Here is a 26989-nt window from a genome sequence, read left to right on the forward strand (position 1 = left end):
GTATATATTTCTCTGCTAAATCTCATTCTGTTCTCTTATTGCATGATAAGCCTCTGGCAATAACTAACTCAACCCACAGTGTGATTCAGTCCATCTGTATGGCAGCAAGAATAAATGTAGAGGAGGAAAATATAAAAAAAATCAGCATCATTGTAGAAACTGAAGGATAAAAATCAAACTTCAGAAATGTGCCCATTGTAGATTAGTTTGACTGGCCATTTTTAAATTGTATGTCCAGGCATTACACAAATGCACCCCAAAACCTCTCTTTCTTCCCATAGCGCATGTTCCAGCCTTATTTATTTCTTTACCTTGTCCCTGTAGCCAGGGAGAGCTTTTGTTACTTCCTGTAACATTATTACCTGGCTTGAAAAATTCTTGGAGGGGTGCCTGCAGGAAACTTAACTCCTATTGATGTCTTTTACTACACAGGTAGTGAGTAAGCAGGCTGTTTGAAGTCAAGTCAGCAGAATGGATTTGCTGAGAGAGAGACCAACGTATGCATGTGCAGTGGGACAGAGAGAGGTGGTATAGGTGGGGTTCTGTAGCCCAGCAGACAGGGCTGACAGTGCTGGCTGGTATTAGATTGCAGAAAAGGCACTGTGTTTTCAACTCAAACCGGAAGTAAGAATCTCTGGCAGATACACTGCATTTCTGTATATCAACTCTTATAATTTCGATCCCTTCACTGGCTTCCACTCAACCAATGACTTAAAGCAGAACTCCGGGATTTTCAAAAATTCCTCTATTAGTACACCCCCCACACAAAACATTAAACAGTTATTACATTTGTGAAATTTCTTACCGTTTAAGAGATATGACTGATTGCTTTTTCAGGAAGTCAGTTTTGTAAATCAAAAAATGCTTCCTCTTTTCTGGCAGGGAGGATCTCTTAGAATAGTGATTGCATCATATTCTCTTCTCTCTCTCTCTAACTGTAATCAGGCTACATTTCCCATGAATCCTTGGGGTGGGAGTGAATGTGGGAGGTACACTAGGCTTGTACATGTAAATTTGAACTCGCCCACTTCAACATAAATCACACCCCTCATTCTGCAGCCAGCAAGCCATACATAACACATGGTATGATAGGTTACAACCTTATAAATGCAAACCAGTGCAACGTGTCAGTGTCCACCAGTGCCAAATGTCAGAGACCACCAGAGCTGAATGTCAGGGACCACCAAAGCCAAATGTCAGGGACCTCCAGAGCCAAATGTCAGGGACCACCAGAGCCGAATGTCAGGGACCACCAGAGCCAAATGTCAGGGACCACTACCAGAGCCAAATGTCAGGGACCACCAGAGCTTAATGTCAGGGACCACCAGAGCTAAATATCAGGGACCACCAGAGCCAAATGTCAGGGACCTCCACCAGTGCCAAATGTCAGGGACCACCAGAGCCGAATGTCAGGGACCACCAAAGCCAAATGTCAAGGACCACCAGAGCCAAATGTCAGAGACCACCAGAGCCGAATGTCATGATTCACCAGAGCCAAATGTCAGTGACCACCACCAGAGCCAAATGTGAGGGACCACCAGAGCTGAATGTCAGGGACCACCAGAGTTAAATGTCAGGGACCACCAGAGCCAAATGTCAGGGACCTCCACCAGTGCCGAATGTCAGGGACCACCAGAGCTGAATGCCAGGGACCACCAGTGCTGAATGCCAGGGACCACCAGGGACCACCAGTGTCGAATGCCAGAGACCACCAGGGACCACCAGTGCCAAATGCCAGGGACCTCCAGGGATGACCGATGCCAAATGTCAGGGACCACCAGGGTTCACAAGTGCCGAATGCCAGAAACCACCAGGGACCACCAGTGCCGAAAGCCAGGGACCACCAGGGACCACAAGGGCCAAATGCCATGGACCACCAGGGACCACAAGTGCCGAATGCCAGGGACCACAAGTGCAGCATGTCTGTCCCACCAATGCAGAGTAGGGGTTATTATTAGAAATCAGTTGTATGACACAGCGGGGATCTTCAGCGGTGTCAGGTATTGTATATAAGAACACCGTATGCTGATGTCCTGCCTCCCGGTATTGTGATTGACAGTGCACTGTGCCAATACCAGAGGGAGGCAGAGATCAGTGCTCGGTGTTCTGATACAGTGGTCATCAACCCTGTCCTCAGGGCCCACTAATAGGCCAGGTTTGCAAGATAACTGAAGTAAATCACAGGTGATATCATTTGCTGCTCAGTGAATGCAATAATCCAGTCTGCATCTCCCCAAGGTAGTACATAAAACCTGGCCTGTTAGTGGGCCCTGAGGATAAGGTTGATGACCACTGTTCTGAGATCCTCACTGTCTCATACAACTGTTTTCTAATAATAACTTTCACACTGCAAAGATATAGCGATAGCGGGCGGGCGGTGGTGGGGGGGCTGTGAGGCGGGGATAGTGGAGGGGCTGATTGCTGGCAGGGAGGAGGACGAGGGAGGAGAGAACAGAATGAGGACACCTCCTCCATGGGCGGCACAGACCGGGGGCTGGGAGACCCCCTCCACCCACAACCTGTTTGCTTTCTTCCTGCTCGTTTTCAGAGGACTACAAGGGAGCATGTCAGACCACTGGCTGAGCTTAGGAGAGAGATAGAAGCCAGTGGTCTTACAAACAGGATGTCAGCAGGCAATAATGGTTTTTCTGCAAGTTTAGCAGCCAATTACAGAGGAACTACAGAGCTCAGAAGAACATGGATGGCAAAGTTGGTGAAGATAGGAGATCAGCAACAAGGACATTGAAAGCATTTTTGGGCCGGAGTTCTGCTGTAAATTCAAAATACTAACAACTAACAACCTACAAATGCATCCACAACTCTGCCCCTGGCTATATCACTAACCTAGTTTCAAAATGCCAACCTACTCGTTCTCTTAGTTCCTCTCAAGACCTCCTGCTTTCTAGCTCCCTTGTCACCTCCTCCCATGCTCACCTCCAGGACTTCTTCCAAGCCTCTCCCATCCTCTGAAACTCCTTAGCCCAATCTGTCCAGCTATCTCCTACTCTGTCCATTTTTAGATGAGCCCTGAAAACACATGTCTTCAGAGAGGCCTACCCTGCCCCACCTAACAACTGTGTTTCTACGTCCTCCATCAGTTTATCCCCCACAGTTAAGATCTTTTGTATCTGACCCTCCCTCTTAGATTGTAAGCTCTAACAAGCAGAGCCCTCTGAATCCTAATGTATTAAACTGTATTGTAATTGTACTGCCCTTATGTTGTAAATTTCTGAGTAAACTGTTGGCGCTATATAAAGCCTGTACAAGAATAACAATAGTTCTGTACTTTTTTAAAAAAAAGGATAAAATATGGGGAAAAGTGGATGCATAGGAGATGATCATCATGCTTTTTATTGCCCTGACATACATTTATACGACAAAGTTTATACGTTAAAGTCTATGGGACACGAACATGAATAATCAAATGTGCTAATTTTAAAGGCTTATATGCAAGTTATTGTCATAAAAAGTATTTGGGGACCTGGGTCCTGCCCCAGGGGACATGGATCAATGCAAAAAAAGGTTTTAAAAACGGCCGTTTTTTCAGGAGCATTGATGTTAATAATGCTTAAAGTGAAACAATAAAAGTGTAATATCCCTTTAAATTTCATACCTGGGGGTGTCTATAGTATGCCTGTAAAGGGGCGCATGTTTCCCATGTTTAGAACAGTCTGACAGCAAAATGACATTTCAAAGGAAAAAAAGTCATTTAAAACTACTCGCGGCTATTAATGAATTGCCGGTCCAACAATACACATAAAAGTTCATTGATAAAAATGGCATGGGAATTCCCCACAGGGGAACCCCGAACCAAAATTTAAAAAAAAAATGACGTGAGGGGTCCCCCTAAATTCCATACCAGGCCCTTCAGGTCTGGTATGGATATTAAAGGGAACCCCGGCCAAATTTTTTTTCAAAAAATGGCGTAGGGTCCCCCTCAAAATCTATACCAGACCCTTATCTGAGCATGCAACCTGGCAGGCCGCAGGAAAAGAGGGGGGATGAGAGAGCGCCCCCCTCCTGAACCGTACCAGGCCACATGCCCTCAACATTGGGAGGGTGCTTTGGGGTAGCCCCCCAAAACACCTTGTCCCCATGTTGATGGGGACAAGGGCCTCATCCCCACAACCCTTGCCCGGTGGTTTTGGGGGTCTGCAGGCGGGGGACTTATCAGAATCTGGAAGTCCCCTTTAACAAGGGGACCCCCAGATCCCTGCCCTCCCCCCTGTGCGAAATGGTAAGGGTACCATTTCACAAAAAAAGTGTCAAAAATGTTAAAAATGACAAGAGACAGTTTTTGTGCAATGGTTCTTAAATAACAGTGGGTGGGGCCACCCGGTGACCCCGCCCCCCTCTGACGCACGGTAACTTCCCTGTCCGCCCCCTCTGACATCACTGGGAATGCCACAGGGGTATGCTGTTTTTATCAATGAACTTTTATGTGTATTGTTGGACCGGCAATTCATTAATAGCCGCGAATAGTTTTAAATGACTTTTTTTCCTTTGAAATGTCATTTTGCTGTCAGACTGTTCTAAACACAGGAAACATGCGCCCCTTTACAGCCATATTATAGACACCCCTCAGGTATGAAATTTAAAGGAATATTGCACTTTTATTGTTTCACTTTAAGCATTATTAAAATCACTGCTCCTGAAAAAACGGCCATTTTTAAAACTTTTTTTTGCATTGATCCATGTCCCCTGGGGCAGGACCCAGGTCCCCAAACACTTTTTATGACAACAACCTACATATAAGCCTTTAAAATTAGCACTTTTGATTTCTCCCATAGACTTTTAAAAGGTGTTCCGCGGCTTTCGAATTTGCCGACTCGAACTCGAAGCTCATCCCTATTCCTGGCCCACTTATACTCACCTTGACTGTGCTTCCCACCATTTCTTCCTCTGAAATAACCAGTATCAGTGACCAGGGGGATTCCCAGATAGCAAGCAATTGAGCTGCAAGTTTGAAAATCACTTGCTCAGCTATTGCTACTTGCCAGGCTTCACAAGTTTGTTGCACAATTCCAGCAAGTCCGCATTGCATGACTCCAGATCAACTTTCTTTGCAAACATTCTGCAAGTCTGCTGCAAGTTCAGGTTCAGTTATATTGTGCAATAGTAATCCCAACACAGGGGTCACTGTGACTTTTAGAGTTCTTGTTATAAACTCACCACTGCAACTTTGCTCTTGCAAATTTGCTACAAATTGGAAAAGTGTCAACTAGAACTTATGCTTCAAGTGCTCTGCAAGTGTATACCTTGCCAGTGAAATTGTGCAGCAAGCGAACAGACTTCATTTAGAATTCAACACTGCCACAAATTTGTGGCAAGTCATCCTTGCTATCTGAGTTGGTAAAGTCACTCTTTTGGTCATGTGACAGTACTTGGGCATAGTAATTGGATGCTAGACCTAGGCATTATCATAAGAGATGGGGTCCCATGGTTCCCCATACCTGGAAGTACTGGGTAGTTTTGCTGGCTGTGACAGAGGATCCTTCCTCTGTCACAGCATAGCACTGGAAAGATGAATATACAGTATCTCACAAAAGTGAGTACACCCCTCACATTTTGATGCTGAACACATGCACTCAACTTCTTTGGTCGACCATGGCGAGGCCTGTTCTGACTAGAACCTGTCCTGTTAAACCACTGTATGGTTTTGGCCACCATGCTGCAGCTGTTTCAGGGTCTTGGCAATCTTTTTATAGCCTAGGCCATCTTTATGTAGAGCAACAATTCTTTTTTTCAGATACTCAGAGAGTTCTTGGCCATGAGGTGCCATGTTTAACTTCCAGTGACCAGTATGAGAGAATGAGAGCGATAACACCAAATTTAACACACCTGCTCCCCATTCACACCTGAGACCTTGTCACATGACACCAGGGAGGGAAAATGGGCAATTGGGACCAATTTGGACATTTTTAACTTAGGGGTGTACTCACTTTTGTTGCCAGGGGTTTAGACATTAATGGCTGTGTGTTGAGTTATTTTGAGGGGACAGCAAATCCATACTGTTATACAAGCTGTACACTCACTACATTGTAGCAAAGTGTCATTTCTTCAGTGTTGTCACATAAAAAGATATAGTAAAATATTTACAAAAATGTGAGGGGTGTACTCACTTTTGTGAGATACTGTAAGTGTGTAAATTAGGTCTCCTAGGAGTGACACTGTAATTTTCCCTTGAACTGGGTAACGGGCCAGTGTATATTTAAAGTGTAACTGTGGTTTAGAGCTGCTGCACTAATTGGTTTTCAATGCCCATCCTCCACTTTCTCTACAAGTCTCATACGCTGGGTGCCTGCTTGACCACCATATCGTCAAATTCTTCCCTGCCGTATCCTGGTCCTTCTACACGTGATCTCAGCAAAATGATGACAGATAAGTATCAAGCTGGCCATAGATTGTTAGTATTTTTTCATTCAGCCAGTGGGCTAAATAAAAAAAAAAAACAGATTCCTCTATCCACACAAACAATGAAGGAATCCCCCCTGTTGGGACATTGTATTCTGACAGTGGGACTTTCCACTGTCAGAATACACTGTCAAATTCAATGCAATATAGCAACCTAGAGGCCTTCTGTTGGTATACAGACCTTCTCCCTTCTCCAGAAATTTAATTTCCTGTTTACCTGATTGGCTCACTGATTTTCCTAGAAATTGGCACTGAGATAAAGACAAGTAAAATTTTAAGCATCCTCTGCAATAGGAATTATATTTTTGGTGAGATACTCAATAAGGGTTAATTACTTCTAAAGGGATACAGACACTGCTGTTTTCCTCTTTAGGAGACTGCAAGTGCATCAACTGATTATATTGATCACAGACATACCCATTCAAAAATCAGTAATACAGCTGTTTTTTAACCCCTTCCCGCAGACAGCTGCCCGATCCGGGAGGCGGAGGTGGCATTTGAGTCATGTGACCGCTGTGATTGGCTGTCACAGTAGTCACATTATCAGAAAGCTCCCGATCACTAGTATGCTTTAGGAGCTTTCTGGTAACCGCCAGCTACCGTTCTGGAATAGCGCAGGGAGTGCGCTCTCAGTACGGTAAGTGGTTTACACAGGGCCGCATGTATGCGGCTGCTCAGTGTTAACGCCCACACAGAGAGAGACCTCTAATATGTGTGTGGCCAGCATGAAGAGGTTAAGAACAGAAACAGGAAGGACTCTTCTATAAAGTTTTTTAAAATCCTTGCAATGTACACTGATCACCCAAAGGGGGTTTTGTTTTCTAAACAAAAGTGGGGTTACTCTTTAAGTGTTATTGGCTACAATTGGCCAGCATGGTTTTTACATCTTCATGCTGCTTAGCTTATATGATACTTTTAATAAAATAGTAAAATTTGTTTTTGTTATGTTTACAAAGTGTATAAAGTAAAAAAAGAACAGTAACATAGCAAATGTCTGATTGGTGGTTATGCGAGATTCACACTTGTCACACTTATCACCGTCATTAAAAAGCCCACTGCATGAATATCAAGGATTAAATCACCAGAGAGGGTCCTTACATAGTTTGGATTGGTTACCACAGTCTATTATCACTCACAGTAAAGGCTCGTACACACTATAGGAAAATTGGGCCAACATTTCCGTCCAAAGAATTTTCGTACGATTTTCGCATAGTTTGTACATAACTTTCAACAGCCAATTCTGAATTTTCGTACAAAATTTCTCGAAGGAACAAACTCCAAAATTTTTCTTGTATGGGAACAGAATGAACAATTTTCGTTTAATGCGTACTGTTTTCCTACAATTTTTGTACAAGAAGAATCAGGATAAAAAGACTGCGCAAGATCAGAAACTAAGTTTATTTTATCGATTCTGATTTGCTGTGAAACATCGAGAAAAATCAGACGAACGTTCGCCCAATTTTCTTATAGTGTGTACCCCACTTAAGAATAGCTATGAACAAAAAATGGACTTTGGATTTTTTTATTTTTTTTTATTTATGAAAGACTTTGACAATGTGTTTGAGCCTTTTTAACAAATGTATCTTCTCCTTTGCAATTTTTGTACTGACTGCCAGCTGAAATATTTTTAGATGCAATTATTCCTTATAACAAGATTCAGTAGGTGACATTTGCATCGCTGCTTGATTATGCTGGCATGTGACTTCATAATATTAGAAAATAACAACATAGCTAATATACATGTGCTTTGGATGGAGAAATCATTGTGCTGACCTGTATTTTTATCTCTCAATCAATAGGATGTGACAGGCTGCATATTTTCACTAAATTAGCATTGGGTGGAACACAGATGTGGATATCTGATTAAGCATGCAGAAGGCCAGTCTACCATATTTTAAGGTGCAGCAGGGTTCACACTGTGGTTGTAAAAGCCCCAGCTGTTGAGCGAGAATAAAAGATTGTATTACTTAAAGGCAACTAAACAGATTTTTACTAAAAGGTGTATGAATAGCCTTGATTATTAACGTTACATTAATACAAATGTATAGTTAAATGATTTCATATTTTTAACAGTAGATAAAAGCAGCATTTTTATAAAACTTTGAGTGCAAAATGGAGGCTGTCATTGCTGACCTCTCCTTTTGAAAATCCCAGCTTGCTAACATGATGATCCTTTTGCCTCATTACTATGAATAGAGGCTTGATCACACCACAGCACATTATAACGTACATAACAGTGACATAACATTGACACACAGTAATGCACTGTATATTTGTGTCGTGCCTTCACACCAAGGCATATATATAGTGCACTTTTTGCTGCAGCACACCTGCACTATAGCACACTACAGTGAACAGATGCAATGCCTTTGTGCATGGTATTGTAGTGCACTGTGATTTGAAAAATAGAGCAGAACCAATTTTTTTTGTTGTGCATTGAGGTGTGCATTGTGGTGTGTTGAATAGGCTGCATATAATGTATGGAAGCTAACGGGTCTGTATACACAACTTAAATAATTAGACTGTAGATATCTATTTCACATTGTTTAGGGCTGTTTGACTCCATAAAGATGGTTTGTTTTTCCTCTGTATAAATCGTTTTATTTTTTTAATTGCAAACAAAAATGAATATTCTCAAATAAAAGCACATCTATAGACATTATCTTCGTTATTTAAAAAATCCAGAGCTATTAATCAAATAAAACTGAAGGTACATTTATTTATTCTGTTCAGGACTAAAAAAATGAAAATTTAATTTGTTTTAGTTAGGTTACTATGAAATATTTTATATTAAACACTTCAGCTCTCATACCTGTGTACCCCTTAGGAACCAGAGCAGTTTTTACATTTCCACTATAGGTCTATTTATTCAGCAAAAACATTGTCAATACCTAAGATAACAAAAAACATTGACAATTTTTTTTTCTTTTTTTTTAATTATTTTATGTTGTACAAGCATATGTTTATGTCTATACACAGAAAAAATAGAATGTGTTGTTTTTCTAGTTTAATCAGTCCTCAAAAATAAAAGTAGTTTTACTGTAAACAAAAACATATAAAATGTACTTTATAATTTGTTCAATTTAAAATATTTCAAAGCTTTAACCAAAGTTATTTGCACATGAAAAGAAGCTTTTTTCAATTTTGTGTATTTTCTTTTTGTATCACTCAATATATTCCTATTGCACACTTTCCTTAAGAAAGCCTGGAGTAGGGGGTGCTGTAGCAACAACCAGCTGGTTAACTGGTATTAGCACTGAAGAGAACATATGTTGCCAGCACATCATGAATCCTCAACATATAGTGCAAACATTTATTGAAGCGATTACATCACAATCAATGTAAGTACAACATTTCAAGGCAGCCAGGACCCCTTCATCAGGCATGAAATACTTGATAAATTGGTCCTGTGTGGCATTGAAATGCTGCACTGACACTGATTCTGATGTGATTGCTTCAATAAACGTTTGCACCATATGTTAGGAATTTATGGTGTGTTTGTGACATATGTTCTGTTTTCTTTTTATGTGACAGTGAAAAAAATAACAAACAAAATGAATCAATACAGAAAAAAATAACAATCAATGGTAAAAAAAAAGAAATAAAAAAAAAATCAGCAGAAAAAATTAACTAAGGGGAGAAAGGGAGGAATGAGTTAATTAGGGTAAACAGGGTTAACTATGTGATAATAAGGAGTTAAATCGGAATACATTTTATCTTAAAAAAAAGTTGTCTTTTGTTTTGGATATTACTGCTTGTAAATTCCCACAGCTAAAAAAACAAACAAACAAACTACTCTCTTGTAGCTCATTTTCAATGTCCTACACACAATACTATGCCTTTAGTGGACACACTATTTAAATTAAAAACAAAAATCTGTTGAACCTTTTCAACAAAACCAAGACCACACTCATTTGTTGTCTTTCCAATAAAACACATTTGCTCACCATACAGCACCCTCAAACACTGGTTAGAGAAAGCAATGAAGCTTGGTGAGCACAAAAGAAACAAATAAAAACATTAATATTCCCGCCAAGTTACTTCCTCCCCATTACATTGACCGGTTATAATGGTACTTCCAAAGTACTTTTTCAACTATGTTTACGGGATATTAAGCAGAACAAAATATGTGGTGTATCCTCCCTCCTTTTTAGAGTTAATCTAATACCCACTAATTAAAAAAAAAAAAAAAACCCTATATTTTTCCCTAGATAAACTTGTTGTGACCTCCAATCTCCAGGACAAACTGACTCAGTTTAAATTCCCCCCAATAACCTTAATCTGCATTACACAAATCTCAGTATTATATTAAATACTTTCAGTCTTGTACTGGACTTCCGTGGTTGCCAATTGTTACCCGTTTATTATATTTAAGATTTAATATCTCAAAGATCTGATGTGGGTTAAATGAGAGTTATTTGACCAAGAGTGAAAGCTTTAACACAATAACAACATTTGTTGGTAAGTATTTGAAAGTCTATCTAATACACAAGCATCTATCTAGTCCACACCAAGGAAGAAAATATTAGGTTAAAATAAAAGAATTACATGAAGGAATACAGAGTATATTCCTTAAAACATTCATCTACAAACATATTTAGTTACAAGTAAAGGGCATACCTTTCCCATAATTACCCTTTCTTACCAAGGTTCCATCCTGATGGCTGGTCTCCCCAAAAGAGAGAGTTTACTCCCGGCTAGTCTGTGTATATCAATGCAGGCTGATGCCTCGTTGGTTGGCATAGCATGACTTCTGATTGGTTAGCTTCCCTATACTTTGCCTAAGTCAGCCCCCTTAAATGCAAATCCTTGTGAGTCAGAGATTGACTTGAATTTTCCCAGGAAATTAAGTATTGGCCTCCCTTCATTGCATATCCCAGCATGGGATCCTTTGAAGTGAGTTTGTGTACAACAATGAGGTTTGAATTCCGTTGTTTGTACACAAAAGCCAGGGCCCTGTTTTGTCTGGTCTTCTCACAGATATAAGTGAAGATACTATCTTCCGGCCTGCATAGATACAAGCTAAATGATATATATTCCTAATTACAATATTTTACAGCTATCAATGGAGATTTCTCATAATCTCATATGGCAACAATGATGCCATATGCAAATCAAACATCACACCTTTGTATCAACATAGGAATGAAAAAGTAAGCAATACATAGTTATATTGTATTTACTTATTGACATTTGCAGAATATTTCCAAGTGTCAATTTATACACTGGTGGGTATGTAAAAAAATCAAATAATAATAAAATGTATTGGCAGTAATAGCTGTGGTAGTGATGGCAAGGGAACAGTAGCTGGACGTAAGAGTGACATACAATGTACAGTATCAAGGCGTGAGCCGAGTGATCTACCACTAAGAGTCTTAGCGGTAGATCACTCAGCTCGCACGTCAATGAAGAACGCAGCTAGTGAGAATTAGTGTGAATTGCAGGTCACATTTATCATCAATACTTCAAACGCACATTGTGGCCCCAGGTTCCTTCCAGGGCCGTGCCTGTCTGATGGTCACTTGTATATTTATCATGTGACCACGGAATAAAGCTTTGGACCCTTTTGAGGAATCACTGGTGTGCTGATGACATTTCTTCACTTCCCTATGAAGGCAAACACATCCCTCAAATGGGTGTAGGCTTAGGTAAGCCCACGTGAATGAGGCTTTAAAATGCCCATTTTATATAACTCACAAACTCCAGATGCAGTTTACACACACAAGTGAAGTCAGAGCAGTTACTCAATTCCTTATCAGAAAGCATATCTGAGGTTTCAGTAGGGCAAGTCCATCTTTTTAGCAAACCCCCATAGTGCTGTGGGAATCAGTTATCATAATGTACTGTACATATATGAAATACTAATTTGAAAATGTAAAGAAAAATAAAATTGACTTTAAAACTATTATAGTTTTCCTTTATATATTTATTTGTAATGTTGAATAAAAAATTGCATTGCTCCTGTTCTTGAACCAAGAGGATATTAGGAGAACATACTAGAGTTACTGAAATTTGTGGTTTTATTGACCATATGATTTAACGTTAATGTAATTTTGAGACCTTATAGAAGCAACCTATCAATAATCCATCCCTGCTTTAGACAGATAGAGGAAGTGCCAATCTTCTCCTTTATACAACTTCTTACCTATATAGTTAAAACACAGCCCTTTGCTATGGTGACATAGTGGGGTGAAAGGGTTAAAATTAGTGGAAAGCAGGACTGATTGACCGGTCGGTCAGTTCAACCGTTGTCCGAGGGCCTGGCCACTGAAGGGGGCCCACCAGTGCCACCTACTTGGACTCTCAGGTCACCCCCGGGCCCCCGGCGACCATCTTTCAGAGCCCACTAAGGCCCCAGCGCTGCCTCAGAGGGTAAGGGGGAGGACAAATGCCGCTGGAACAAACAGAGCTAGGATCTCCCACTTACCCAGGGACTGTTATCATCCGATGTCCCACCTACTGTCCTTTGAGAGACATCACACTGGTCCAATGCAGAGGGACGTGTGATGTCTATCATCGGATGACAGTGGCCACCAGGTGTCACATCGAGAGAGACCCACTCTGTGTGATCCAGCAGCATTAAAGCGCACAGTGAGGCTGCAATCATGGGCACAGTGAGGCTGTACATTGAAGCTACAATCATGGGCACAGTGGGGTTGCATTCATGGGCACAGTGAGGCTGCATTCATGGCACAGTGAGGCTACATTGAGGGGCACAGTGAGGCTGCATTCATGAGCACAGCGAGGTTGCCTTTATGGCCACAGTGATGCTCCATTCATGGGCACAGTGAGGCTACAATCATGGCTACAGAAAGGTTGCATTCATGGGCACAGTGGGGCTCTATTCATGGCACAGTGAGGCTGCAATCATGGGCACAGCGAGGCTGCAATCATGGGCACAGTGAGGCTCCAATCATTGGCACAGTGAGGCTGAATTCATGGTCATTGGTAAGGCTGCATTGAGGGGACACTGGTGAGGCTGCATTGATAGGCACTGGTGAGGCTGCATTGATGGGCATTGATGTGGCTGCATTGATGGGCACAGTGAGGCTCCATTCATGGGCACAGTGAGGCTCCAATCATTGAGACAGTGAGGCTCCAATCATTGGCACAGTGAGGCAGAATTCATGTAAGGCTGTATTGAGGGGACACTGGTGAGGCTGCATTGATGGGCATTGATGAGGCTGCATTAGAGAATATCTAATGGACACTGTTAGAGAGAGACCCCCTTCTAGGTCCCATTAAAAAAAAGGCAGAAGTTGTACTTTGTGCAAAATGTAGGGGCGGGTCAGGGGTAGGTCATGGATGGGCCAGGCAGGGGACCCTTGCTTTTTATGGTCCAGTGGCCCTGAGTGTTGTCAGTTGCCCCTGGTGGAAAGGGAGCAGTATTTGATCGGCTAAGTATCCAGTTCCTCCACTGCAGTTAGAGGCTGCCATATAGTCTAAGGCTAAATTCTGTATCCACAACTTGGCATGCCTACCACTGGTGGTCCAGTAATATGTGACTATTTTCTGAGTCATAGACATGACTAATATAGCAGAGCTCAGCCAGCAGTTCTCAGCCCATAATAAAAAAAACTGCAATGTATATTTTCTCACTGACATGTAAAATTTGCATAGAATTTATATAATCAGCATACTTCAAACATAATGTATGAAATCTGTCACTGGTGGACATTTGGTAAAATGAAAACTAAGGCATATGCCTAAAGAAGGAGACTTAGGTTCCTTGTAAACAAAAGTCTCTGAGGCATGCTAATATGTGGTACAACAAGGGCTTCTGGGACATTGTGTGCTACCCATGTTGCCTTTATTTGATATTTATCTTTAAAAATGTTTACAGTGTATTTACTCCTTTTCATCTAGAGTGAAGAATCTTAACTTCGTGGGGATGCTTGAGTGTAACCAACACAGTAGAAAGCCTCTCCTTATACAAAATATGTATTAATGCATTGAAACTGTTGAAAGATTTACTATATGGAATGAAAAAGAAACTTCACTGAGCTTGCATATAGATTTACATTAATTGGAAATGTAATTACAGTAATTAGATATAGAGAAAATGCTATTTCCCTAACTGCCTCTATAATTTGTGTGAAATCTATATATACCAATATAACAATTGGCAAAGAGGGACACTTCACATAGGGGCATAAATTAACATAAAACATAAAATGCAGGATTCAAGGTCACCCCGGCAGTGCTTACTATCTATCTATCTATCTATCTATCTATCTATCTATCTATCTATCTATCTATCTATCTATCTATCTATCTATCTATCTATCTATCTATCTATCTATCTATCTATCTATCTATCTATCTATCTTTCTATCTTTCTATCTATAATGTAGAACATTGATACAAATTTCATGCAAAGCTGATGGAACAGTAGATTAAAGTATCTTATCATCAGACTGAATCAACACATTTATGATGTTGCCAACACCAAAACAACACAATAACAAGAACTTGTAATTATCTAAGAGATCTACTTTTTGTTCAAGTAAGACTTTGAGACCAAGAGGCAATTAGTAAGTGATTTGATAGCAAATAGGAACTATGGATTTATTTAAAGAATAACTCTTCTAAGAAATTAAAGCCCCGTACACATGGGCAGAATGTCAAGATAAATATGTCAGACGTGCATATTGGAAAACCAGCAGCCAATGGCAGAGAGTGCTGATTGGAATGTTCTGGCAGGGGGGCTGTCCCCCTGTCAGAACACAACTGCTCAGTGGGTCAGATCGCTGGACTAATGGTTAGTACAATGTCTCCGACCGAAGCTGTCAGTTTTTTTTTTGTGCAACCTGTGCTGTTGCACAAAAAAAAACTGTAGCGTGTACCATGCTTAAGACTGAGTTGAGCACATGACACAATCCTTATGTAATCTGAGAGAAAAAAGTTCCCCCCAAACCCATCGCACACATGCTAAAACATTTACAAACTCCACAGTGGGTAAAACCATTACCAATACATGGGGTACATAAATTACACAAATGTTCCAATCAGAGTAAACTCCAAAGTGCCCTAATCAGAGTTAAGGACACAAAATGGAAAAATATTTCTTATACTGTCTTATAGAAGTAGTGCTTGTAAAACTTGCACAAGGGGATATAGTAATGGATGTGGTGATGGAAATGTGTTGCTAGAAAAGGTGTCTCCCCAAATTTGTACAATAATGGTTGAGTAGTATGACTGAACAGTCTACTAATTCATTAACCAATAAAGCATATAAAGAACACACTGGGGGTTATTTACGAAAGGCAAATCCACTTTGCACTGGAAGTGCAGTCGCTGTAAATCTAAGGGGTAGATCTGAAATGAGTGGAAGCTCTGCTGATTTTATAATCCAATCATGTGCAAGCTAAAATGCTGTTTTTTATTTTCCTTGCATGTCCCCCTCGGATCTACAGTGACTTTACTTCCAAGTGCACTTTTTAGTGCACTTTCAAGTGCACTTGCAGTGCAAAGTGAATTTTCCTTTAGTAAATAACCCCCACTGAGCCCAGTTACTCACCATGACCAGATGCAGGCTTAGACCCTTTTAATTCAATTTCCTCCCTAGGTTCCTGGATACTCACAGGGAAGATAAGTTCCTCACAATAATAAGCAAACAATTACAAGTTGCACTTCAAAGTTTATGAGCAATGTTGGCTTTAAAAATCACAATATTTCCAATCCTATAGGATCCTAAAATGCATTGATCATGCAGCCCTTTTTCTTCCTAATTGGAATAGGAATACTCACATGCTATAGAAGACATAAAGCAAGGGCCCAGGACAGACTTACCACTTATGCCGGGTACACACGAGCGGACTTTACGGCAGACTTTGTCCTGCGGACTTTTCGACAGACTTTACGACGGACTTTCCGAATGAACGGACTTGCCTACACAAGATCAACTAAAGTCCGAGAGATTCGTACGTGATGATGTACGACAGGACTAAAACAAGGAAGTTCATAGCCAGTAGCCAATAGCTGCCCTAGCGTCGGTTTTTGTCCGTCGGACTAGCATACAGACGAGCTGACTTTTCGACTGGACTCGAGTCCGTCAAAAAGATTTGAAACATGTTTCATTTCTAGGTGCGTCAAACTTTTGGGTAAAAAAAGTCAGCTGGAGCCCACACATGATCGAATTGTCTGACGGACTCCGGTTCGCCGGACCAAGTATGCCGTAAAGTCCGGTCGTGTGTACACGGCATAAGTCTCCCCTCTGGCTACAGAGGACTGTCCTCAGCTTCTCTCATTAAGCAGCTCAGAGAGGCCATGCTTGATGAGGCAGCAGAAGTTTGGCAAGTGATATTCAGTCAGGTGAGCAGCTCTCCGCTGTGAGGAGCAACAAACAGACAGCTGGGAAGGAGTCTAATGACACACAGCTTTTCAAGAAGAGTAAGCTACTTTAGGGAGTATCTCCCCTATTCCTGCCATATTACTACAGTTCCAGTGGGGTGGTCCTTTGTCTTTGATTCCTCCAGCTGTTTGCCTGTGTTACCAAAACTACCCTGGACTTCACTGAGGTGGGATGCTATTTATGAGGATAATCACAAGTAGATGTTTATAGTCTGAACTATTCTACTAAAGGAGTGTCTCAGCTAGAATCTTGGTTGATATAGCATCCTACAGAGACTATACTATGCAGCCACACGTCACCCTGTTGGAGCCACAGATACATTACTGTGAAAAGTCAACGTTTGTACAATGTTCATAATCTGTTTTGCATTATTCTCCATTGTATGCATACTCTTTGCCATCTTAAACCTGTCTGAACTATTCTACTAAAGTAGTGTCTCAGCTAGAATCTTGGTTGATATAGCATCCTACAGAGACTATACTATGCAGCCACATGTCACCCTGTTTGAGCCACAGATACATTACTGTGAAAAGTCAAAGTTTGTACAATGTTCATAATCTGTTTTGTATATTCTTCATTGTATGCATACTCTTTGCCATCTTAAACCTGTTTTGCATCATAATTTCTAGCTTTCCACCTGTTTAGTAAATTGCAAGGTATAGTTACTAGCAGTCAAATCATTTTTCCAATTACCTATTCTGGAAAAATACAGCATGGCTTGACAAACATATATACTATTTTATAATTCCACAGCCAGCAAATATAGATCATAGTAAAAAAAAATGTATAATAAGACATAAAAAAGTAATATTGTACTATAAAGAAATTTACTCAACATGATCACTTGTTGAATGTGTCTACAATATGCCTTACTTTGACCCTAGGTGTCCCTTTAAGGTCATGATGGTGTATTCATATGTCCTGTGGTGCTTGTCATTAAGATGTGATTTAAATGTTGCCATCACTTTAATGGATGGCAAATCCTCCATTCTCACTGGTTTGAGGCACATATTTCTTAGGAGGACATTGGAGAAGTGCACTATGGGTGATTACTGTTGGAGTAATGTGGGAGAATATAAGGGGACCATAAGAGCACAAATAGGGAAACTCTAAATATTTTTTTAGGTTTAATGTTTAGTGTTTGCATTAAAAATTGTTACTACAGTTTGCTTTTGGTTTTGTTGTTTACACATAATTTCAAATATAATATGATACAGCAAAACAGCAGTGACTTGAGGAGTGAGATAACAAAGGTATGTAGATAGATTGATGTTGGAGTACATAATGAGTTGATATAAAGGGCACTAGAAGTTTATAATAGGAGAATTACAGTGGGAAATTCAGGATGTGGATAAGAACAAGGAAATGCTGGAAGCCAATGGCAGCAGTATAGAGGAAGCTGGAAGCAGAGATGAGGAACACTACAGATGGTGAAAAGGTACTTGGGATGTTGGAGGCAGATATTAAGAACATTTCATGGAGACGTGGCAGACTAGAGCAGCTGTACAGAGTTGAAGCACAGATTCAGTACAGGAGATCGGTGCATAGGGAGAGCATTGGATGAGACACCAGACCTGTTGCTAAAATCTCTAAATGTCCAAAGATGCACATAAAGCCTAAGTGTGCCTAAGAATTAATCTATATATAGCTTAAACCAGGCTATATACATTAGTCACTCCAGAGGGCTTTTTCTGCTGTAATAACTTCTGCCAATCATCATATTTTAGATACTGACAACTCTGCTCACTAATACACAACAGTTCCAGCAGTTTCTCTGTCAGATAGAGAAGTGACAAAACTTCTCACTCAGTTGCAAATTGGTTACATGCCAGTAAGCAGGACCAGCAACTAGCATTTTCAGAGAAGGGGCTCAGCAATGGCAGCCCTCTTATTTTTTCTCAGAACAGGTGCTTTATAACATTATGGTCCTTGATAAATAAGCACACTGACGTGCTGCAAACATGTTGATATTGTAATAAGCTTGGGCAAACCTTGTTCTAGTTTTACTGTAGACACAATTTGCTTTCCAACAAAATGATCCCATATCCAAAAACGTTATTTAGATCAGCTTTCTTGTAATAATCAATAGGATTACAACATTAGATGATCAAATATGTGCTTTTGTGGGAAAAATGCTATTAACATCCTATTAAATGAATCACAAAGCTTGTCATTATTCAGATAAACCTTTAAACATAAAACGTATAAAGCCAAAAGCTGTAGTTGTATTGGAACTGTCGTGGTTGGACAATTAAAAGAAATCAGCTAGGACTGTACAATTCACCAATTAATACACAGTGGTTTTGCCTCTCATAGTAGGGGGTAATTTACTCTAATGGGAACTTAATATCTCTTATTAAACAGCTCACTAATATCTTATTTTGCTTACAGTAAATTGGAGCCAGTGAAATTCTTAATCACTTACTTAAAGATGAAAGAACTGAGAAGGAAAAAAAATCCAATTATTTTTTGAATGGATATCAGCTTGAAGATGAATTCTTGATGTGTTTCAAAATCCACATTTTGTTTTCCTGTTTGTGATTTAAACAGGAAACACGTTCTTGTATCTTTCAGCAAAAGGATGCATGCATTTAAACTTTATCACTATTTGTTAGAGGGGAAATTGAGATATCTGCTTCACTTCCTTCAATGGGCTCTATGAAGGGCAGTGATACCATTTGAAGCTTTGTATATTGATTAACATGACCATCAGGTTTACATACCCCATGGCTGAAATGGTGCAAAATAAAATTCTTCTATGCTACGCATAGAGTCCAATAAAATGCAATACAATTCAACCCTTTGAAATTCCAAGACAGATTGGATGATAAACACAAAAGGAACATTGGTTATTATGGGCAACACAGGCAGACATTTCTTCAGACATGTTTAAATACTTTTAACATTATAAAGAATAAGATATAGATGTCTGCAATCTAAAAAAATATGTTTTCAGAATACCGGCCAGTGGTTCATAATGATCATATTGTACCATGTTTTGGAACCATGCAGGACCTCTTTATAAGGGATGTGATACATACAATGAGAGATACAAAACTATGAAAAACAACTATTCGCCTAGACAAAAACACTCCTCTTTTGATGTAAAAAAATGTTAAGGCACAAAAAACTCTGACACAAAAAACCCATATAAACAGACAATTAAAAGTTAAACCTAGCCAATCCTCTCACGTTTAACAAAAAACAAACACCAAGAACAAATTCTTAACTAATTGTTAATGCCAGGAACTTTGTTCTCTGCTTGGTTATCTTTCCTGGTCAAAAATACTTTTGTAATGAAAATTTCCATAAAAACCTTTGTAAAAGAAAGGTATAGGTATTCTGTAGGTGTAAAAGTGAATATATCTGAATGTCACTGGGGTTGATTTACTAAAGGCAAATAAACTGTACACTTTTTAAGTGCAGTTGCACTCATTTTCCCCAAAGCTTAGTGAATGTGGTGAAGCTCTGCTGATTTCCATCATCCAATCAAGTAAAAATGCTGTTTTTTAAAATTTTTTCTTATACCTGATTGGGTATTCCTTACAAAGTGACGCTTCACCTCATTCTTTAATACATGAGTGCTCAACCTATGGCCTTGATGGGACTTGTAGTTCTGCAACAGCTGGAGGGCCACAGGTTGGGCACCCATACTGGAGAAAATCAGTTTAACTGCACTTGCAAAGTGAACAGTCTATTTCTCTTTAGTAAATCAACACCAATAATAACTTTAATTTCATTTAATGTAATTTAACTTTGTTGCTCCTATAATCTCCTGTTTTAGACCTTTACTTGGGAGATTGCATGCAATAAATCTTACAAGTGCATTGCAATCATGCTATCTATATAATCACATTATAATGAAATAATGTGTAATATATTGATTACAACAGAATTACTGTGGTGTGCTTCCTATATTTATTACATTCTTTTTGTTTTTCTAGACAGGATCATTTTATTAGCATGCATAAAGTTCCTATTGCTGCTTATTGTTGCATATGGTGTGCATGACCAATCTCAATGTTTCTGCAGAAGATTTCCCATAGACTGCAAGAGTCAGATCCTCACTACAGCAGTAGTAAAAGGTGGGTAAGCCTTGGATTTAGGTAGTGGTCTCATCTCTCTTCAAATACCCAAACTCATGCCAAGGTAGAGGATGTTCTTTTCAACTACTGTATAAGCTAATTTCATATCTGAAGGGTGACAAATATGAGGGCCAATTCAGTAAAATTTTCAGTTTAAAAACTTAACTAAACTAAAATGTATATGTGTGGAATTATTATTTTACTTGAATTGTATATATATATCTATTGAAGCCACCTCATAATAAAACTCATTAATTATTTAATGAAATTACATTTTATCTTCACATCAAAGGCCCCATTTCTTGCTCTCCTCAACAGACAACTCATAAAAGCTCATAATTACCATCATTTAGAAGCTATTGTTAATTTAACACCTTCCCACCCGGCCTATAGTAAAATGACAGACGAGCGGGACATTTGCCATTTGGGGTGGATATCATATGGTGTCCTCCCCAGAATGCACCTCATGCTCACCCAAGTAGTGCAATATGTCAGCTGTTGTGTCCTCTGGACACAGAGGATGGCGGATCAGTGTACGGGCCCGCTGTCAATACCATGTGATCGCTGCGACCAGTCACAGCAGATCACATGACAATTGTACACATTGGATGGATTCCACTCATGCCATTCATTGTTTACTATTCTGTTGATCTCTGTTATCAATATGTCACTGTGATCACATGGTACAGACAGGGCCAATAACAGCCCATCCGTGCCATGTGATTAGCTGTGACCAATGACACCTAATCACAATAGTAAACACTGAATGAAAAGATTTAATTCAGAAAAAAATAGTTGCTTATAACAGTGAAATTCAGCATTAACTTTAAATAAGGACCAAAAAATTATTTATTTATCTCACTCCAGCATGCTCAGTGATACATAATATGTGTGACTCAATTGTTTACATACACCCCATGTTCTATACATGTATTGCATTTGTATGTGTTTGTGGGGCAACAGAAGTGTGTTTATTTTCTTGAATACTGTATTTTATATTTTTAACACTTTTTACATTTTTGCACTCTTTATGGGGATATCAGAGGTCTATTAAATCCTTAATGTCTGCCCCATGCTTCAGCAGATCAAGCACGGGAGGACTGCACAAATGTTCCCTGAGCTCCTTCCACTTGCCATCCTGACAGCAGTTGTTGGGGATCTAGGGTCTCAAGAGCAGTGCCGGGACAAGGTCATCCAGCGCCCAGGGCAAAGATGTCAAACCGCGCCCCCCTCTCCTGTTCATGATGTGCAAGCTTAGGGAATCCTTTGCCCAGCAGTCACTTGCTTGACAAAATCACTGCCACTGTCTCTACTCCTGTCAGCCTTGTAACAGAAGTTACCATTGCACCCAAGGAAGCCACCCCTCTTGCCCCCCCCTTGTCCCGGCCCTGCCAAAGAGGAGTGAGAGGGCCCTGGTAACCACTGAGAGGAAGTATTGGTAGGAAGGGCACCCATGAGTCAGGTATAAGTGATCTGGCAGCTCTACAGACACCCAGATCACTTTTATGGCAAAGCCAGAAGACAGATGCATAAAATGGAAAAAAGTCCATGGCTGCTACAGGAGGTTTTACCCTCCTCAGACTTTGGATTTACTGGACATGGCCAAAAAGCTGAAAAGGTAATATCGATTTGTGTTGGGACAGTGGTTGTGGAAAAAAAATGGTCTTTTACATTTTACAATTGAACATTTTTATCTAGCAATAGGAATCATCTGCCAGTGGAGAGGTGGTTTCGTTTTACAGTTCATTGGCAAGATCCACTTTTAAAAAAGCATATTTAAATGACCCATGTTTACGTGAATCTTGTTTTCTATGCTATGCTAAGGTAATATGTATATCACATGTATTGAAATCATTTTTAAAAATTTTAAATGGTTGTAAACTCCATTCATGAAATTTGACCTAAGCATATATATCTGTATCTATGTTTACTTGTTTGACTCCAGAGCTCTAAGTGTCATTTCTCTCTGGTGCTCTGTTCCCCTGTTATCAGCAGAGTCACTTCTGTCAAGTTCTCCAACACATGAGATAACAGTAGCTGAAAATGTGTATTGGAAAGGGAGCTTAGAGGGAGATTAGCACACTGTGTATCATCTGAGGCTGTTCACTTCACTGGGTATATGTGAGGGTTTACAGCCACTTTAAGTCACAAGTCACGTGCAAAATACAAGATTTGGTCTTGTGGGCTATGCTGAATATCAAGATCAGTCAATCTGAACTCTACTTCCTTTCTTGAACAGGCAGCACATGACCAAAAGACCAAGCTTATAAACCAGAAGCAGTTTCTGATCTGGAAAGGTAAGAATTTCACATTTTTTAAAATTATTTATCTAGGTTTTTTTTTGTACATTTTAATAAATGGAACATATTAATTTAGCAGTCATATTTATTGCAATAATGTATATGTAAATTCATATTCTTCATAACAATTGTACAATAACTAACAAGTGTGCTCTTATGTTCCATACAATATTTTATTACATGATAATATCAATTTTGGCATGATTTATTTGCATTAAAATCACCTGGTAAACAAAAAAAAATCCTCTAACAAAATAGTGAAGACAGTGTTCATATAAACTGTTAGTTTTCTTCATTGTGTGGTACATGTTTTAAACAAGTACTTGGGACATATCTCAAGCTTTGGAAGGAAAATACACATTTTGAGTTATTTTATAAATTGTACCTGAACTGGAAGTGAAAAGCTGTGGGAATATAAAATGTAAAATATTTTTTGTATGTGTAGATAAAAAAGCAAACTTCAATCCAAAGCTGTGTGTAAATAATCTTATCAATGTTGTGGTGTTGGGGTAAATATGTGGTAGGCATTTTTTCAATGAGTTATGCCAGTCTAAACGAAATTTTAGGGCGTGGCAGCCAACTTTTATTAAATAGAACAGAATGGTTCATATAGAAATCAGTTGGAAATCCAGTGGAAACCCCATGCAGGGGTTTCCATCATCAACATCAACAGTCAACTGAAAATACCAAGCCACCTGGCTCCCTTGACAGCAGCACTGCTGTGCTTCTTACCACTCCCTCTGACTGTGTTGCCCAGCTCTTCTCGTTCACTCAGGGCTCATTTACACCTGCTTCGGCTTCAACACACATTAACGGCTAGTTTACATTTGCTTTAAAACAAGGCTTCAGACAGGCTTTGTTAAAGCTCTGTTTACAGTCCTGTTTACACCTTGCTTTTGCTTTGCTTAGGCTACACTTCAAAAATTATACCCATGTAGCTTTAGTGGTGCTTCAAAGCGTCTTCAAAGCCCCCATAGAAGTCTATGGCAAAACTTGCTTGAAGCCCCACCGAAGCCTCATCGAAGCCCCACAAAGCCTCACTGAAGCCCCACCAAAGCCCCACCAAAGGCTCATTGAGGCACCAAGCAAGGTGTAAACAGGACTGTAAGCTAACCATTTTATTTAGTGACAGGAGCTTTGACTGGCATTCAGAGTGCTTTAACAAAGCGTGTCTGAAGCCATGTTTTAAAGCAAGTGTAAACTAGCCCTTAGGGCTCATTAACACTGGCTTTGACTTCAACACACATTAAGGGCTAGTTTACACTTGCTTCAAAGCAAGGCTTCGAACACGCTTTGTTAAAGCTGTCTGAACGCTAGTCAAAGCTCCTGTCACTAAATAAAATGGTTAGCTTACAGTCCTGTTTACACCTTGCTTTTGCTTGGTGCTTTAACAAAGCTTGTCTGAAGCCATGTTTTGAAGCAAGTATAAACTAGCCCTTAGTCTTTAGTCACAGCATCCTCTTGCATGGCCCACTCCTGGCCTCTGGATAGGGGATCTTCTCACACCCTGGTTGGAGCCGACCTGACTCCTGCGGTGAGACCACTGTCTCTTGACTACTGGCTGGGGCACCTCTGACCCCTGGTTGAAACCTCATGTCTCTTGACTTCTGATCGGGGCACCTACAGCCCCTGGGTGAGACATCCTGTCTCCAATATGGAAGCCGTCTTCAAACTGGGAGTCCTGAGCTATCCTCTGGCTTAAGTATATGACAACTCTGCACACCTGTGTACTCGCATAGGCAGCAGACATCAAGTAAAATCCGGACATAGGATTAAAGGCTGTGTCCCACCCAAGACACTTTGGAACCTTCAAGCTCCAGGCCCCAATTCGGAACTACAAAATCTAGAGAGAACCAAAATCACAGCTTTCCTCAGAAAAGACAGTCTGGAACTTTGCATTAAGGCTTAATACGAATCCTGCGTCATTTTCCACAGTTGCAGGGCTTCGCACTGTCACAATGTTTATAAATCTTTTTAGAATATTGTTCTCACCTATACCTATATACTTATATATCTACATTGTGGCAGTCATATTTGCTTATTTTGCTCATTTTGTACTGTACTTCACTGTCTGCCTCACAGTATTTTGCAATGTTTACACTTTACTGCTGTTTGTCACAATGCAAACCTATGAAACAGCTGCCTCATAAAAAACAATCTACTCATAATGTAGTTTATATCTTATCTCAGAAGTTCTCAATAGGAATACACATTGCACACAAAAGCTCCCTCTAGTTTCTCATCTGCAAATCTTTATATGTAAATCTCATGTAAACTTTCAGTTTAAAATGAACTAAATACATTCTGGGTGCAACATAACAAAAGATGTTCAATATCTTACAGCGATTGGGCTTTAAATAACAAAAAGCATGCTTGTAAAATCTGTGCAGTGCACATTGTAATTTGTAATATACTCTGAAGGGCCGTTCACACTGGTGCTTTGTAAAACATGAGATTTTTGAAAACACATTTAATGTTTTAATGCATTTTGCTAAAATTTAACCCAACACACACGCATTTTAGATGCATTTTGCATGCATTTTCATTCCTGGTCACATAGGAAAAAATTAACATGTGACTAAAAAAAAACACTTTGAAAAATGTGTGGAGCATTTTTGATGCGTTTTTGGTGTATTTCTATTGACCACAATGGAAGGTGCATTTTTGGTGCATTTTTCAAACAGAGCTCCTAAGATGAAGAGAGCAGGACTTTTCAGAAGAATATTGCTTTTTAAAAACAAAGCGAGGAAAAGTGAACAGATAAAATTTAAAGGAATCTATTTTGCATGTGCTTTTGTTTTGCTGGAAAGGTGCCTTTTAGTGTGAACAAGACCTAAATGTTATGTTTACCTTTAAGGCCTCATGCACACTGGATGTTTTTGGATGTTTTTACAGCTGCTGTTTTTGGCTTCAGACTTTTTTTCTACAGTCAATAAACTCTCCAGCATGTTATCCTATGTGTCCATGCAGCTCACCGGCGTTTTTTTACGTTTTTATTCCCTATAGCAGAGAGGTGGTTCCTGTCTAAGAATGCTAAAGAATGATAAAGAATGCTAAAAAAACATGAGAAATGCTAAAGAATATGAAAAAACACTATTGCAAAAATTGCTGACAAATGTTGAAAAACTCACTACAAAGCTACTGCCATTTTTATAACGTTTTTGGAACATCCAGTGTGCATGAGACCTTAAAGCTAAAAGTAGCATATTTCATGCAAGCTTTTGAGGCACAAGGCTCTTTTGTTGGAATGTTAACCAACTATCAAGCTGATGATGCTTATATATTGTTTGAATGTTTAATGTGAAATACTGTACATTTTTAAAATATTTCTGAATATATTATTTAATTGAGAAAGTGTGTTTTTAAGCACATATTGTGCCCTTGATTGGTAATGGATAGGAAAACTAATTATATTCAATGTGCTACCCTTGCTTTTTCTATTTTCCCTGTTTACCTTATTCATTGCTAATGCTAATTGTTCATTGGAAATATGTCTCTTTTTATAGTTCCCTGTACCTTATAGAAAAAGTACTGCAGACCTCTTGCACTTTAACACTGCTGTAATCTAAACATAATGGCAGCTCTGGGAAAAGCTATCAAGTATCAAAGATCAATTACATTCTGAGCAATACAGACAAGCTTGTAAGCTGCTTTCATTTACAAAAAGCAACGCAAGTGATTTGTATATGTATGATGGATGTGAACTGGATACATGTAAGGTCCAAAGTGTGTGTGTATGTGTGTGTGTGTGTGTGTGTGTATATATATATATATATATATATATATATATATATATATATATATATATATGTATATCCTATATTACCAAAAGTATT

At 39.6% G+C, this 26989-nt stretch overlaps 1 protein-coding gene and 1 pseudogene across 32 annotated transcripts in view; one reads left to right on the forward strand and one right to left on the reverse strand.

Annotated features, from left to right (window-relative positions):
• Window positions 1–26989, reverse strand: part of PTPRD (protein tyrosine phosphatase receptor type D) — a 2697868-nt gene that overhangs the window by 1012275 nt on the left and 1658604 nt on the right. The window lies entirely within an intron of this gene.
• Window positions 11785–11935, forward strand: LOC141124207 (5.8S ribosomal RNA; annotated as a pseudogene).

This window comes from Aquarana catesbeiana, linkage group LG01 (assembly GCF_042186555.1).
Source record: "Aquarana catesbeiana isolate 2022-GZ linkage group LG01, ASM4218655v1, whole genome shotgun sequence".
Taxonomy (NCBI): Eukaryota; Metazoa; Chordata; class Amphibia; order Anura; family Ranidae; genus Aquarana; species Aquarana catesbeiana.